This window comes from Argentina silus, assembly GCF_951799395.1.
Source record: "Argentina silus genome assembly, chromosome: Y".
In the NCBI taxonomy this organism is placed as follows: Eukaryota; Metazoa; Chordata; class Actinopteri; order Argentiniformes; family Argentinidae; genus Argentina; species Argentina silus.
In genome coordinates, this window is record NC_139654.1 from 13,716,703 (window position 1) to 13,731,825 (window position 15,123).

Below are 15,123 nucleotides of genomic sequence, written 5' to 3' on the forward strand. Positions count from 1 at the left end.
GAAATAATTATTTGATCCCCTGCTGATTTTGTTAGTTTGCCCGATTACAAAGAAATGAGCGGTCTATAATTTTTATGGTACTTTTATTTTAACAAATAGAGACAGAATATCAACAAAGAAGTCCAGAAAAAAACACATTATATAAAGTTATACATTCATTTGCATTTGATCGAAGGAAATAAGTATTTGATCCCCTACAAACCAGCAAGAATTCTGGCTCATACAGACCGGTTATATGCCCATGAGGCACACAGATGCTGTCACTTTAAGAAAGTACTCCTAATCTCTGCTTGTTATGGGTATAAAAGACACCTGTCAATAGAATCAATCTCTTCCATTCCAACCTCTCCACCACCATGAGCAAGAACATTCAAAGGACAACCAAAGAACATTCAAAGGACATCAGGGTAAGAGTTGTAGACCTGCACAAGGCTGGAATGGGCTACAAGACCATCAGCAAGAAGCTTGGTGAGAAGGAGACAACTGTTGCAATTATTAGAAAATGGAAGAAATACAAAATAACCATCAATCGCCCTCGGCCTGGAGCTCCATGCAAGATCTCGCCTCGTGGGGTAAGGATGATCATGAGAAGGGTGAGGGATCAGCCCAGAACTACACGGGAGGAGCTTGGTAATGATCTCAAGGCAGCTGGGACCACAGTCACCAAGAAAACCATTGGTAACACACTACACCGTAACGGATTGAAATCCTGCAGTGTCCGCAAGGTCCCCCTGCTCAAGAAGGCACATGTACAGGCCCATCTGAAGTTTGCCAATGAACACTTAAATGATTCAGAGAAGGCTTGGGAGAAGGTGATGTGGTCAGATGAGACCAAAATTGTGTTCTGTTTGTTCGACTATGAAGTGATTGCCGAAAACTGTTTTCCAGAAACGTAATTATGGATGCAAATGAATACATTTTGTAATATACTTTGAGATCCTTAAAGGATCTAAGGGGGGATTGTAATGGCAAAAAATATAATTGTACTATTTTGCTTAAGTCATGTATGAAATGTATTGACCTCTCTGTGACCCAATGTACTTTGTTATTTTTAATTATGTGACTGAGGAAGATCCAAAACCGACTGCTCCTTCTATCATACAATAGACAGTGTGTGACCTTGGAACACTCCTAACTGCAGGCTGAGGTTTGAGATAGTGGCTCACAACGCCTACGCTTCTTTCCCAGCTTCTTTATCAGCAAACAGGTGCAAGATATGTTTACCCCTAGACCTATGACGTACAAGCATTGGAGTTAAGGACGGTCCTCTCCTCAGCCACAGCATCAGTATCTGAATCCACACTGTTGGTGAAGGAATGCTGATCCAGCTGACCAACGTTGTATAATACTTTCTATATGCATTAAAACTCTCAACTGAGACCAAACATCGTTTATTGTTGTTCACTGAAAGATTTCCATCACAGAGGTGAGCTATTGAAATCCCTCGGCGGAGGGTATGGTGCTATTCCAGAGAAATCAGCTAGGCTGAGTATTTCGGCAGTGGCCACTGTCGATACTGGATGGAGCCTCTCTAAATTTATACCAAGTTAGACAGATTAGGGACATATAGAGTAAGACTTAGTTCTCTTATTTTACTTTGATTACTTTGATATCTACTAGTTTCTTCATTATTTACTTTTAATTTCATTAACTTCTTCAGTCATATCTATTTACTTTAACTCTAAATTACAGTATTAACTTTTTTACTTTGATATTTCGTTTATTTCGTTAATTTCTTTGATTTCTTTTACCCCGTGGATTTATGTTTACTTTAGTATTTCGTTACTCTTAAATATATTGACTTTTACTCTAAGTTCTTGGATTTCTTTTCTTACTTTAATGACTTTAGTATCTTTTATTTTCACCGCCCGGTAGGCGAGCACCAGGGGCTTGAATCTGATGTGAGCTGCTACCGGGAGCCAGTGAAGGGTGCGGTGGAGGCGAGTGACATGGGAGAATTTGGGGAGATTGAACACCAGACGGGCGGCAGCATTCTGGATGAGCTGCAGAGGCCTGATGGAGGAGGCGAGGAGACCAGCCAAAAGTGTGCCACCTGTGAGTCAGAAGGGGGGAAAGAGAGAAAGAGTTGAGTGTCATCTGCGTAGCTGTCTCAAACATTCTGACACACCTGAATGTGGCTGCTTTCATAATGAAGTTTACGTAAGTTCAGGCGGGACACTTTAAGTGGAACGGCGCAGCTGATTCACATGTATGCAAAACTTCATCACATGTCTCAGGGACAAGGCTTAAAAGAGCCGAGTATGCAACACTCCACCATGGTTAAACAGTGTAACACCACTGGCCATGAGAATTCACTTGTTGGTCGTGCCCTTATCGTCATCTGGTTGGGGATTTTTTGGCCCGATTCTGGACCCTAATTTGGATGGTTTCGACGAGGGAATCGAGCAGGTTTACCACCAGAATCACCAACGGCGGTTTCAGGTTCTTGTCAGCTAGTAAGGTTTGGCGTACTATTCGCTAGCTGCCACATAGTTAGATATTCTAATTGGTCCCAAGGGCTGCATTGTCAATATTTTGTTTCACCTGGAGATCGCGTCCCCCATGGGTGTCGTTCATGATGACTCGGATACGGATATTCCTGCCGCGTTCGGGCGGGCAAAACCTGACAAGAAGGTCGCCTCTACCCTTTCCAGCGATGTGCCTGCCGATCCCATCGGTAAACAAGAAAGTTAAACATTTGTTTATTGTCTTATTATCTTCTCGCAGGTTGAGTTTAATTTCTTTGAGTGTGTACCGGGTGAGGAGTTACAGCAGGAGCTGTCTGACTCAAGGTGCCAAGGACTGTATAGGTCGACTTAGTTCTTCAGGACAGTGTTTAACACGTTTTGACATTGGGATGCTTGAATTTACTGTAATTGGTTAGTCATATGTATCAGATTCAGTACAATTTGGTGCCGTTCCTGCATTGGAAGTCCTGCATTCTTTTTAACTCACAGAATGCGGACAGGACAGGATGCAAGTGAACCTTCTGGCTTTTATATATGGTTTGTTGTACCCCACGGAGAGGAGATTATGATTCAGTCTCTGTTCCGTTCATATGTCAGGAGCTTTTCTCCAACACCACTGGGACAATTTTGATGAAACGTGGGTGTATGGTGGGTCTTGCTATACAGGTGGGACATTGATAAAATTACACTGATTGGCCCAATTTTGAAACTACGGTGAAATATAAGTCTTGCCATAGAGATTGTTTAGGAGTTTCGAGGTGCTGTCATCAAACACGTCATTGCCAAAACCTTACACTTACCAAAATCAACAGTTTGTAACATCATTAAAAAAGAAAAAAAGCACTTGGTGAGCTCAGCAATCACAAACGGGCTGGTCGGCCAAAAAATACTTCTACAGTGGATGACCGAAGAATGCTCACCATAATAAAAAAATTAAAAATGTAGGAACAGGAACACTCTCCAGGAGGTAGGCATGAATGTGTCAGAGACTACCATCCGCTCTAGCTCTCCTAAGCATTCTTGGAGAATGTGAAAAGTTAGGATGACGCATGCATCAAGGTTCTAATAGGTTGCTCTAGCAAGACAAAGCAACAATTCCCTGGAGCGAAAGTATACTCTCACCTAAATATATTTCTAGCAACCACATAAACAGACAACTCGCTGAGAGAAGCGCCACCGTTAACTGGTGTGGCCTTGGGCACCGTATCCTGCGACTAGGTCACAATGGGGTGCAGCCAAGGTGGCAGCGGGGAAGGCACTGGGATAAATGTGGTCAGTCGCTAGACGAATCGTCTCGTCATCAGCCTAAGTTTCTATAGCCTTCCAGGCTACAGAACAAACCTGTTAGATAGAGGGCTGATCTGGGGCCTTGTACTGGGCCTACCGGGGGACAATATTTTACCCAGACTAATACAAGCCTCCCTGGCTGTATAAGAGTTTAGGGAGATTTACAAGCCTGGGTTTGAGAAACGCTTGAGCATCAGATTCACAGATATCATAATTATAATTGTGTGATCAGATTCCTCAGGTTACAGTCACAGCTTCTCAGTAATCTTTCATCAAACATTTTTAGAGGATTAGGGTTAGGATTTTGCTCTAGTGTAAGCCCTTAGCTGAGAAGCTACTATACCAAAGTAATTGATCTCTCTCCTCAGACATGCATTTGGTTACCTACTGGTGGTCACCAAAGTAATAGGTCATTTCAATAGGCCCATGCATCTCTCAGTACTGGTATCTATTCATCAAATAGAGCATTGAGCAGGAGGTTGCTCTCTCACTTGCCTTTATATTTCATTATGTTGAGTGGGTGGCCTTGCTTCTTGGGTAACCCTTGAAATCAGTTTGCTCCAAACTCATTCTCGATGTCAGTGCTTGTGAAATAGGTCAATGTACGGGTCGCTCTGGCTTAAAAAACTTCTTTATTTGCGACACATTGATCAACCCTATAGTGAACTCTGTAATAACATTCCACCATTTGATAGTGTTTCTATTGGCTACAGAGGTCTGACATTACACCATTTGATAGTGTATAGACACCTTTGTAGCCAACAGAAACAGTATCTTTAACCATCAGTATTGCCTTTGGCACCTTTGATTTGGGTTTTGCATTGGATTTTGCGCTAATTTTGTCGATTTCAACAATGCTGTTCACTTGCATATGATATCCTCTAGTGGTATACATTGGTTCTGCTCCTTTCGAAGTTACAGCATATGTACACTAACGGGGCACTTTATTAGGAACACTATACTAATACTGGGTAGGGCCTCCCTTTGCTCTCAAAACAGCCTCAATTCTGGCATTGATTCCACAAGATGTTGGAAACATTCCTTTGAGATTTTGGTCTATGATGACATGATTGCATCACGCAATTCCTGCAGATTTTTCAGGTGCACTTTCAAGCTGTGAATCTCCCGTTCTACCACATCCCAAAGGTGTTCTATTGGATTCAGATCCGGTGACTGGGAAGGCCACTGAAGAACACTGAACTCATTGTCATGTTCATGAAACCAGTTTGAGACGACTTGTACTTTGTGACATGTTGCATTGTCAATTATTTACAGATAATCGAATATTGTTGATGTAAATATAAAAGAACCAAACCAAGAATTTATCCTTGTGTGACACCCTTTGTTATGTCCAGAAAACCTGATTTAACACCATCAGTTAAGACACACTGTGTTCTGTCCGTTAAATAATGTTCAAACCAGCTACATGAAGCCTGATCCAGGCCTATTTCAGACAACCTCTGAATGAGTAGGTAATGGTCAACCTTGGAGAGACCTACAAATAAGGCAGCACAATGTTTTTTCTGATCTAGGCAATTTAACAGATCATCTAAGACAAGTGTAGCAGCTGAGATTGTGCTATGACCAGGTCTAACGTCAGATTGTTGCACATTTAAAATGTTGCACATTATGAGAAGATAAAAAGGTTCTTAGCTGGGAGTTGACCAGGGACTCTAATATTTTGGAAAGGCAAGATAGCTTGGATATTGGGCGGTAGTTATCTAGGTCGGAGGGGTCACCACCTTTATGAAGAGAATGCGATTGTAGCTTATAGCCCTCCAGGTAACAATGATAGAATTTCCACGAGGACGAGGATACTAGAAATTTCATCAGAGTCTATTGATTGACAGTACATTCTTAACAAAATAATTAATAACAGATTCTTTCATCTATAATACAGGTTCAGCGGACCCACTTATTGTATGGGACACCTTTTAAATGTACTTTTAGAATTACATTATTCTTCCAAAAAACAAAAACAGTTTAGGTCAAAAGAGAAATTAGGGGAACTAAGGAAGGAAAGATTGGGTATTATCTAAAAAAACAGGGCAAACTGGATGGAGAACTGTAAGGAGTCCTCTCATCCTGCTACTTCCCCTTCTGGCCACCATTGGCCGCCAGAGACTCTGTTTGTTTCTTTTGTTATCTCTTTTAATTGACACCACCTGTGCCTTGTTATTCTACCAGCATATAAGCCTGGCCCTTTTGTCACTCTGTGTTCAATCTTGAGCCTACTACGTTGAATGTACCGGCTCTACCTATGTTTTCTCGTAAAGTACCTATGTTTTGGATTATTGCAAACCTTGATTCCTGCGTTCTTCCTGCTAGTGATGGGCAAATGAAGCTTTTGTGAAGCACTGAACCACTTGAGCCAATTGTTTCGAAAATGGGTTCATTACTCGAAGCTTCAGTTACAGTGACCTCTCCTGGCGAAGTGCAAGGCTGCAGTCAAATTAGGCAGGCTAGTTGGTGGACAGGAGGCTTTTAATTACACGCACGCACGCACGAACACACACACACCTCAATGAGCAGTGTTGGAGAAACTATTTTACTTTTGTAGAAAAGATCTTTTGTTCTGAAGCATCTTTGCTTTGATCACCCTTGGATTTAAAGTATTGTAACGACCCTGTGAAAGAACTGTTAGCAACTCCGCTCTTGGTGTTGTGGCTGGCGTGGCCGGTTTGTAAGCGAAAGATTGCGAGTTCGATACCCGCTTAAGACAAGCTGCTCTACCCAGCCGTTCGCTACAGTATCTTTGCTTTGATGAAATTCTTTGATGCACACACACACTAAGACTGAATATCATGTTCTATTTACAAATAAAGATTGATGAATGTGTGTATTGTGTTATTGAGGAGAGAGTGCTGGGGAAAATATGGCATAGGTTGGGTGTGTTTGTGTAACTATGGCAGGGGGTGATTATGTGGGATGGGGAACACTCAAAGATTACAAGAAGAACACTCAGAGAATACAAACGCAATACCAACAACTCAACAGCAACAACGCACCTACTACGACAATCCACAAATTGTGCATTGTTTAGAGCGGTTATAAAGTGTTGAGGCACTCAAATTCAAAACTGTCGCAACCTATCACCTGGCAGAATCGAGACGAGGCAGTGCCAGTGAATCACCTGATTGGACCGCGAACCAGTCAGGTGATTCATTCAGGCAACGAAACAGTTGCTGCTTCGGACGTCATATGTCACATGATTTTTTCGCACCAAAGCAAGCTTTGAAGCAGTGGTTCGATGGAATTGTTGTTTAGTGTTTGAAGCACGTATCGAAGCTTCAGTGTCGCACTGCCATCACTACTTCCTGCACTAGGGTTCACACCACTCCACCACGTTACAGAGAACCAGGCAAACATTTTTTTCTCGAATCACAAAAAGAATATACTGAGTGAAGAAGCAAGATACCTTAAGCAAATGTTTACATTTCAACTTCCACCAACTTCACTTGGTGAAGAGTTTTGTGACGATTTCTTTCCTAAAAATCACGTCAAATTATCTGCGACACAAAATAAATCACAGAGGACGAACTGCGGTCTGCAATTGGCATTCCAATAGAGATATAAACTCCCGGCTTACCTAACCTCATTATTGAAATTCAAGAACATAAATTACCAAACTCGTTCTCAGAGTTGGTTAACTCTCGAGGTTCCTTGGGTCTCCACCGAATTGGGTAAAGCCGCTTTTAGTTGTGGTGCACCTCACTGCTGAAAACATTTCAGTTGGTTGTTCTAATGCCGCTCAGGCAATTTAGGGTGTTCATTGAGGACCTTGTTGGTGAAGGATGTGATTGTTTCTGGTTTTATATGATGTATTGTTTGCAATTTCTGTATTTAACTGTGTTGTATTGTTTTTGTATAGATATTGTGGACAGGGTGCACCTGCAAAAGAGGCCTTGGTCTCAGTGTGTTTCCCCTGTATACAGTGGTTTTGGAAAGTATTCAGATGCCTTCAATTTTTCCACATTTTGTTGTGTTATAGATTAAATTTAAAATTGATTAAATGTATTTTTTGTGTGCCATCAATCCACACACAATACCCAATAATGACAATGCAAAAATATTTTTTTTAGAAATGTTAGCAAATGTATTAAAATTGAAATACCTCATTTATACACAAGTGTTCAGACCCTTTGCTATGACACTCTTAAAATTTGCTCAAATGCAAAAATGTCTTCAGCAAGTCACTCAACAAGTTGAAGTGATTCCATCTGAGTGCAAGGATAATAGTTCATGTGATTTCGGAATTAATATATTTTGTTTTTATAGTCTCTGGTTTGCATATTAATCAATTACACACTGTGTAGATTAGGCTGTCACGACCAACTCAGTAAATTTCATAATTTTCTCTTGATCCTGACAAACTCCCCAGTCCCTGCCGGTGACAAACATACCCATAACATGATGCAGCTACAACTATTCTTCACACAAGGGATGGTGTAGAAACTGCATTGCATGTGCTGGATTTGGACTAAACTTAATGCTTTGTAGTAAAACCAAATAAACACATTTCCAGCCACTTTCTTTGCTGTATCACTTGAATGCATTGTTGGAAACAGAATTATGGATGTGAGAGATTATTTTACATTAAGGGATTATTTTTGGCCACTTGGTTATAGACCAATTTTGTAGAGTGACTGAGATGAGAGTAGAGTAGATAACTTTATTAACACAACACATATATTCAACACATATGCATATACGTACATAAAACATATAAACATGTTTTTTTTTTTTAAAACATATAAAAAACATTAGTGCACTAAATAGTATATATAGTAGTAAAATGATTGTCCATAACTGTGTTGTTTGTTATTATTTGTCCAGTTAATTCCATTGTAAAGTACTAATGCATTGTCCATGGTCAGTCCATTCCATTTGAAGTGCTTGTGCATGTGTGTACGTGCGTGCATGCGCTCCTGTATGTGCGGGGATTCAGATGATTATGTTGAAACAGTCCGTATATGTTACTGAAGAACTGTTTTTATTTTGATGATGAATTGCTTTAGGAATGAATGAATATCTTGCTCTGTTAGTTTTGATGTTTGGAACTAAAAACCTGCGACCGGAAGGGAGGAGCTGAAATTCTTCCTGTAGTGGGTGGGAAGTATCGGAGATGATTTTCTCTCCTTTTTGGGTAATGTGTTTCTCATATATGATTGACAAGTACGCTAGGTTCTGACCAATGATTTTACTGCACGTTTTGACTAATTTTCCCAGTTTATTTTTCTGAGTGACTTTCGAATTCCCAAACCAGCAGTGATGCAGTAACTGAGTATGGTTTCTATGAATGACTTGTTGAATAAAAGAAGTATGGTGCGATCTATATTAAAAAAAATTGAGTCGTCTTAAAAAATTAATTCTCTGTTGTCCCTTCTTGTGAATCGCATCCGTGCACTGTTCCCAGGATAATTTATTGTCAATAATCAGCCCAAGATACTTGTATTTCTCTATAATGTCGATGTTTTCCCCTTTAATTACTGTGGGGGGTGGTTCAGGGACATTTCCTCTCCAAAAAAATGATGACCAGTTTTTCTGCGTTTAAATTTAGCCGAGAGTTATCGCACCAGTCTAGAAAATAATTGATAACCGGGCCATGTTCGTTCTCATTGTCTTCCAGTTGACGAACTAATGCAGTATCGTCGGCGAACTTAATTAGAAATCTTCCTGGAAACTCGCTGTGGCATTTGTCAGTATACAGTATATACAGTTGTAACAAGGTTCGTTCGCACAGAGAGGCAGACGCAGTATGTCGGTAAGGGATTGCTCCCGTTTATTCATAAAGTCCGTTTGTGAAAATGTCTCTTGGCTGTCCAGCCTCCTTAACAAACCCTCGGCGACTTTGCAGTCGCCCCTTTCTCTCTCTCGTTCCGCCGTTCCCAGCCCACCTCGCCTACTGAAATGGCAGAAGCACACACATCTTAAACATTCGCCGACGAGACTTCATTTGCAGCAGGTGTGCAACAAAGTCTCGCCGACACAACCCCGGCCACGGTCCTGTAGCTCCCTCTACAGGCCGAACGCTGCATGTCCCCCCACAACAGTATAGGTGTTAAAACGCTTCCCTGCGGGGAGCTGACGGATGTTGTGCGCTCGTCAGACAAGACATTGCCGAAGTGTACTTGCTGGCTCCTGTTCGTTAAAAAGTGTGTAATCCAAGAGACCAAATTAGTGGCCAAGCCAAAATTGTCCTGTAGTCTCCTAGCTAGGATAGTGAGGCATATCGTGTTGAACACAGAGGAGAAATCTGCATGCAAAATGTGTGCGTGGGTCTTCTTTCTACACTCCTTCACGATGAGCGCATCAGCTGGACGAGCGCCTTCCTCCTCTGTGCGCGCGTCAGATGTTCCGTTCGCACCTTCTTGTGGGGTAGCGCTCGTTTCTTCAAAACGAGTAAAGAATGTATTTGACTCGTTAGCTGTTAAGAGGCAGTTTTTCTCATCTTGGCAGGGGGACACACATTTTGCGCTTAAATGGTGCATTGGCCATGTTCCTGATGCCTCGCCAGGCTGAGGGCGTGTCTCCACCAGAAAGCGTGTTTTGAATTTTGTCTTTATATTGAATGCGTGCTATCTTGATCTCTCTGTTAACATCTCTTTGGATGTCTCCTGCAGCCAACACCCTTTTCTTTTTGTTAAGAATCTCGTTTAGCCCCTTTGTCACCGACGATTTATTGTTTGGAAATATTTTGTAGGTTTTTGTGGGAATGACAGATTCTACGCAAAAATGAATACAGCATGACACTACTTCAAGTCAGTTCATTCAAGTTAGTTGAAGTTTCCCTAAACACGCTCCAGTCTGTACAATCGAAACAACCCTGCAATTGATCGATTCTTTTGTCGTTCCAGACCTGGACGTTTTTTTTTACCACCCTTTCTCTTTTCAAAAGTGTTTTGTATGTCGGTCTCAAAAAAATAGAATTGTGATCCGATCCTCCTAGGGGCGTCTTACTATAGAAATGTATGCTTTCTGAACTGACCCGTAGCATAGATCAATTATCTTATCTTTTCTTGTGGGGCAAGTCACATGCTGAGAATATGTGCTTGGGGTGCATTTAAGGGTGCATCTTAAAATCGCCAAGTACAAACTTTGGGGCATCGGGTGAGCAATATTAAAAACGGTCTCTGCTGCATTTTGAATATTCGCTTTAGGATGAATATATACCACAGAGATGAATATTTGTGGAAACTCCCTGGGGAGGTAAAAGGGCCGGAAGGACAAGGACAACATTTCAATGTCGGGTGTACAAATTTGTTTCCTTGCTACTGTGTTTTTACATCGTCTGTCATTCACCAGTAGACACCCCCCGCCTCCATGCTCCTTTCCGGTGACTTCTTTCTGTCTGTCCATGCGAATGATGGTAAAGCCCTCGGGGCTGACTTCGTCATTTGGCACCGCCTCCATCAGCCATGTTTCCATGACGGCCATTACACATACTTCTCTGTATTCGTTTAGGTATCTTGTGTTTGCTCGCAGCTCATCCATTTTCCCTCTTAGTGATTGAACATTTGAAAGTACTGTATATTTATGTCATGGACAAAAACATTCAAAAGGTGTTATGATACGACTTAAAAACAATTAAAATCTTGAAGTGAAATCCATTAAGGAGATCCTCCAGGAAGATGGATTGTCTTGAATATGCTAACTGACGATAAACAGATATGGCTCATAAATGTATATGGACCAAATAATGACGATTCAAACTTTTTAGAAACTATTTATAATAATTTATTGAGTCTCCAAGACATGAATAATCAAATAAAATTGTAATGGTACAGTAGGCCTGTGTTTAATATGAGCACACCGACGTCGCAGCAGGGTATACCTCAATGCCGCTTCTGCAGCAGACACACGGTGTGAAGTGCTGCCAAAAGCCACCACAAGGTGGTGACGAGCTGTGAAGGATGTTTGAGAAGAGAATGGTTTGCCTAATCAGCTTGCCTTATCAGATAGATTGGCAAAATCAAGTCTAGTATAGCAGCTTATGAATTGCAGATATGAAGAGTGGAAATGGTTTAAATATCAGTGTAACAAGGTTCGGACACAGAGGTAGTGGTATGGGACTCAACCCTTTTATTGTTCGGTCTTAGTTATTATTCTTCGTATTTTGTCTTCTTCACGGCGACTTTCCAGTCCCCCTCGCTGCTCTCCCGGCCCCCTTACTGAAAGCAGAGGCACACACATCTTACACCATTCGTTAACGAGGCTTCATTCGCAACAGGTGTGCGACAAAGCCTCGCTCCCGCACCCTGGCCACGGTCCTGTAGCACCCTCTACAGGCCGAACGCTGCATGTCCCCCCACAATCAGGTTATTTTAACAAGGACCAAACAATGGGACCAACTCCTATCTACTGTCATACCTTCATCCCACATTCTCTCACGAGGAACGAGGAAATGTTTTAGTGCAGTCTGACATGAATAAGCGCGAGTCAGCTTTAATAATGTAACATATTGATTACAGAATGAAGTTAGGAATTTTCATGCGAGACAGGAGTAAGGATGTTGGGTTTCAGTGGGATTGAGATTGGATAGAAAAGTAGCCTACGGTTGTTGTCATTAAAAAAATCATAATAGAACGTCCACATTCTCAGCAAGGGCAGCCTTCTCTTGTTCACACAATGTAATAATAATTATGCATTTATTTTCTATAGTGCTATTTGAGGGATTGTTTGAAGAGGGAGAGTGTGCTGGATAAATTGTCATGCTTTCGTTTGTTAATTGGAAATGATTTGAGCTTGTTGTAAGCGGAGCTCAAGCAAGCACACACAGACATTTAATTCCCCCTTCACCTCCCCCCACCCATTTGTTAATAATGGCCAGTAACTGGACACAATGTGCTGGTTTGTGCTGTTATTTGATTTTTATTCAACACTGATGTTCTTGATCACATTCCGGTTGATGGGAGAATAACATAGTGGTTAGTGCGAGTGAAAAGCATGAAATGATCGGGGCTCTGGTAAATGACCCAAGGCCTACAGCTGATTCACCCGAGTGCAGCCGTCCGGAACCCATAAACAGCTCTGATCATGAGAGCATTGCATATATTTGTCAGTATATCAATTCCAACTCATCCAAACCTGCACTACAGTCTAGCAGGAGCCTATGCCAATGCGCACCTCTACACAAAGTGCATATAAGCTTTAAGAGTAGCCTAACCAATGTGATATCTAGACTACCAGAGCGCAAGTTGCTATCGGTATATAAAGGAGTGAGTTAAGACGGAGAATACTTATGTTCTCTATGACAAGTGTATCGTAACATGGCAACATACGTAGGTTAACATTAAAGGCTACAGTAAAATCAATATTTGCATGTCAATCTTCTGTGAACTAATGGAATTTGTTAAATGAAAAACGTTACTGTTCTAGGGGAGAAGTGGGATTGGATTGTGCTCATCATTCATTTACATTTATGGCATTTAGCAGATGCCTTTATCCAAAGCAACTTACAACAAATACATTTGACTAAGTAAGTGAATAATCTATCCATCAGTCATCATAAGAAAAATTTATCTATGCTAGGACCAGGGGCTATTGGCAGTCACAATGCTAGAAGAAAAGAAGATTATTTTTTTATTTACAGGAGAGAAACTTGCACAGGGGGGTGGTGGGGATGAAGAGGTCTTTAGGAGGGACAGTTAAGATGAAGCCTGAAGATTGGTAGTGACTCATTACAGCATTCAGGTAGCAGTCATGACAGCAGTGGGAAGCTCGTTTCACCAGCGGGGCGCCAGGACAGTGAAAAGCCGTGAACGAGTAGCGCGGCTGCCAGGCGGTCAGCCGAGGTGGAAGAGCGGAGTGATCGGGCAGGGGATTGGGGGCTGACCATTGCTTGCAAGTACGGAGGGGCTGTTCCCTTTGCCGTCCGGTAGGCGAGCACCAGGGTCTGGAATCTGATGCAAGCTGCTACCGGGAGCCAGTGAAGGGTGCGAAGGAGGGGGGTGACATGGGAGAATTTGGGGAGATTGAACACCAGACGGGTGGCAGCATTCTGGATGAGCTGCAGAGGCCTGATGGTAGAGGCAGGGAGCCCGGCCAAGAGTCCATTGCAGTAGTCAAGGCGAGAGATCATAAGTGTTTGGACCAAAAGCTGTGCTGCTTCTCTGGTGAGGAATGGACGTATCCTTCTGATGTTGTAATAATGATCATTCGAATTGTATCTCTGTAGTGGTTAGATAAATTGTCACGCTTTTGTTTGTGAATGGGAAACAATTTGAGCTTGTTGTAAGCGGAGCTCAAGCATGCATGCACAGGAGCTGAATCAAAATGTGTACCCTACAGATCATGAATGTCACACATACTGTATCAACAACTGTCCAAAGCTATAGTGATTATACACTCACTGTAGACTTTATTAGGAACGCCTGTACACGTTCTCATGGTGGAGGTGGTGTAATGGTGTGGGGAATGTTTTCTTGGCACACTTTGGGCCCGTTAATACCAATCAATCATAGCTTGAATGCCACAGCCTATTTGAGTATTGTCGTTGACCATGTGCATCCCTTGATGGCCACAATTTACCCATCTTCTAATGGCTACTTCCAGCATGATAATGCATCATGTCACAAAGCAAAAGTCGTCTCAAACTGGTTTCATGAACATGACAATGAGTTCAGTGTTCTTCAGTGGCCTTCCCAGTCACCGGATCTGAATCCAATAGAACACCTTTGGGATGTGGTAGAACGGGAGATTCACAGCTTGAAAGTGCACCTGAAAAATCTGCAGGAATTGCGTCATGCAATCATGTCATCATGGATCAGAATCTCAAAGGAATGTTTCCAACATCTTGTGGAATCAATGCCATGAAGAATTGAGGCTGTTTTGAGAGAAAAGGGAGGCCCTACCCAGTATTAGTATGGTGTTCCTAATAAAATGTCGCCTATATGAAAGTACTTAATTTGTAGCCAACTATGATACATTATATGATGGACAGGGGTGAAAAAGAACAGTGAAATACAGACAGTAGGCAACTACAAATGACTCGTTGGATACGAGGTGCAGCAGAGATTGGCAATGGCATTATGAATGCCAAATACACTACAATTCGCTCATCTTCCCCCACTACAATTACTTTCTCTGATAATGGTACAGTACATAGAAACTCCTGTTGTCCCACTTAACCCATTTACTCCTAAAACGGCTATCAAAACCTATGGTATTCTAGGATTAATGTCCTTATCTCCTGAGGGTTTTCCGAACAAATACTAAGAATTGTCTACCGTCTACCAAAACCTTAATATCTAAGCCTCTGTAGCACATAGAAACATGAAATAAATTGCATTTTAAAGGTAAGAATCACAGGTTGTATTAACACATGCTCCCTTAGCACTAACATACCAACACATTTTTCTAAAAATCC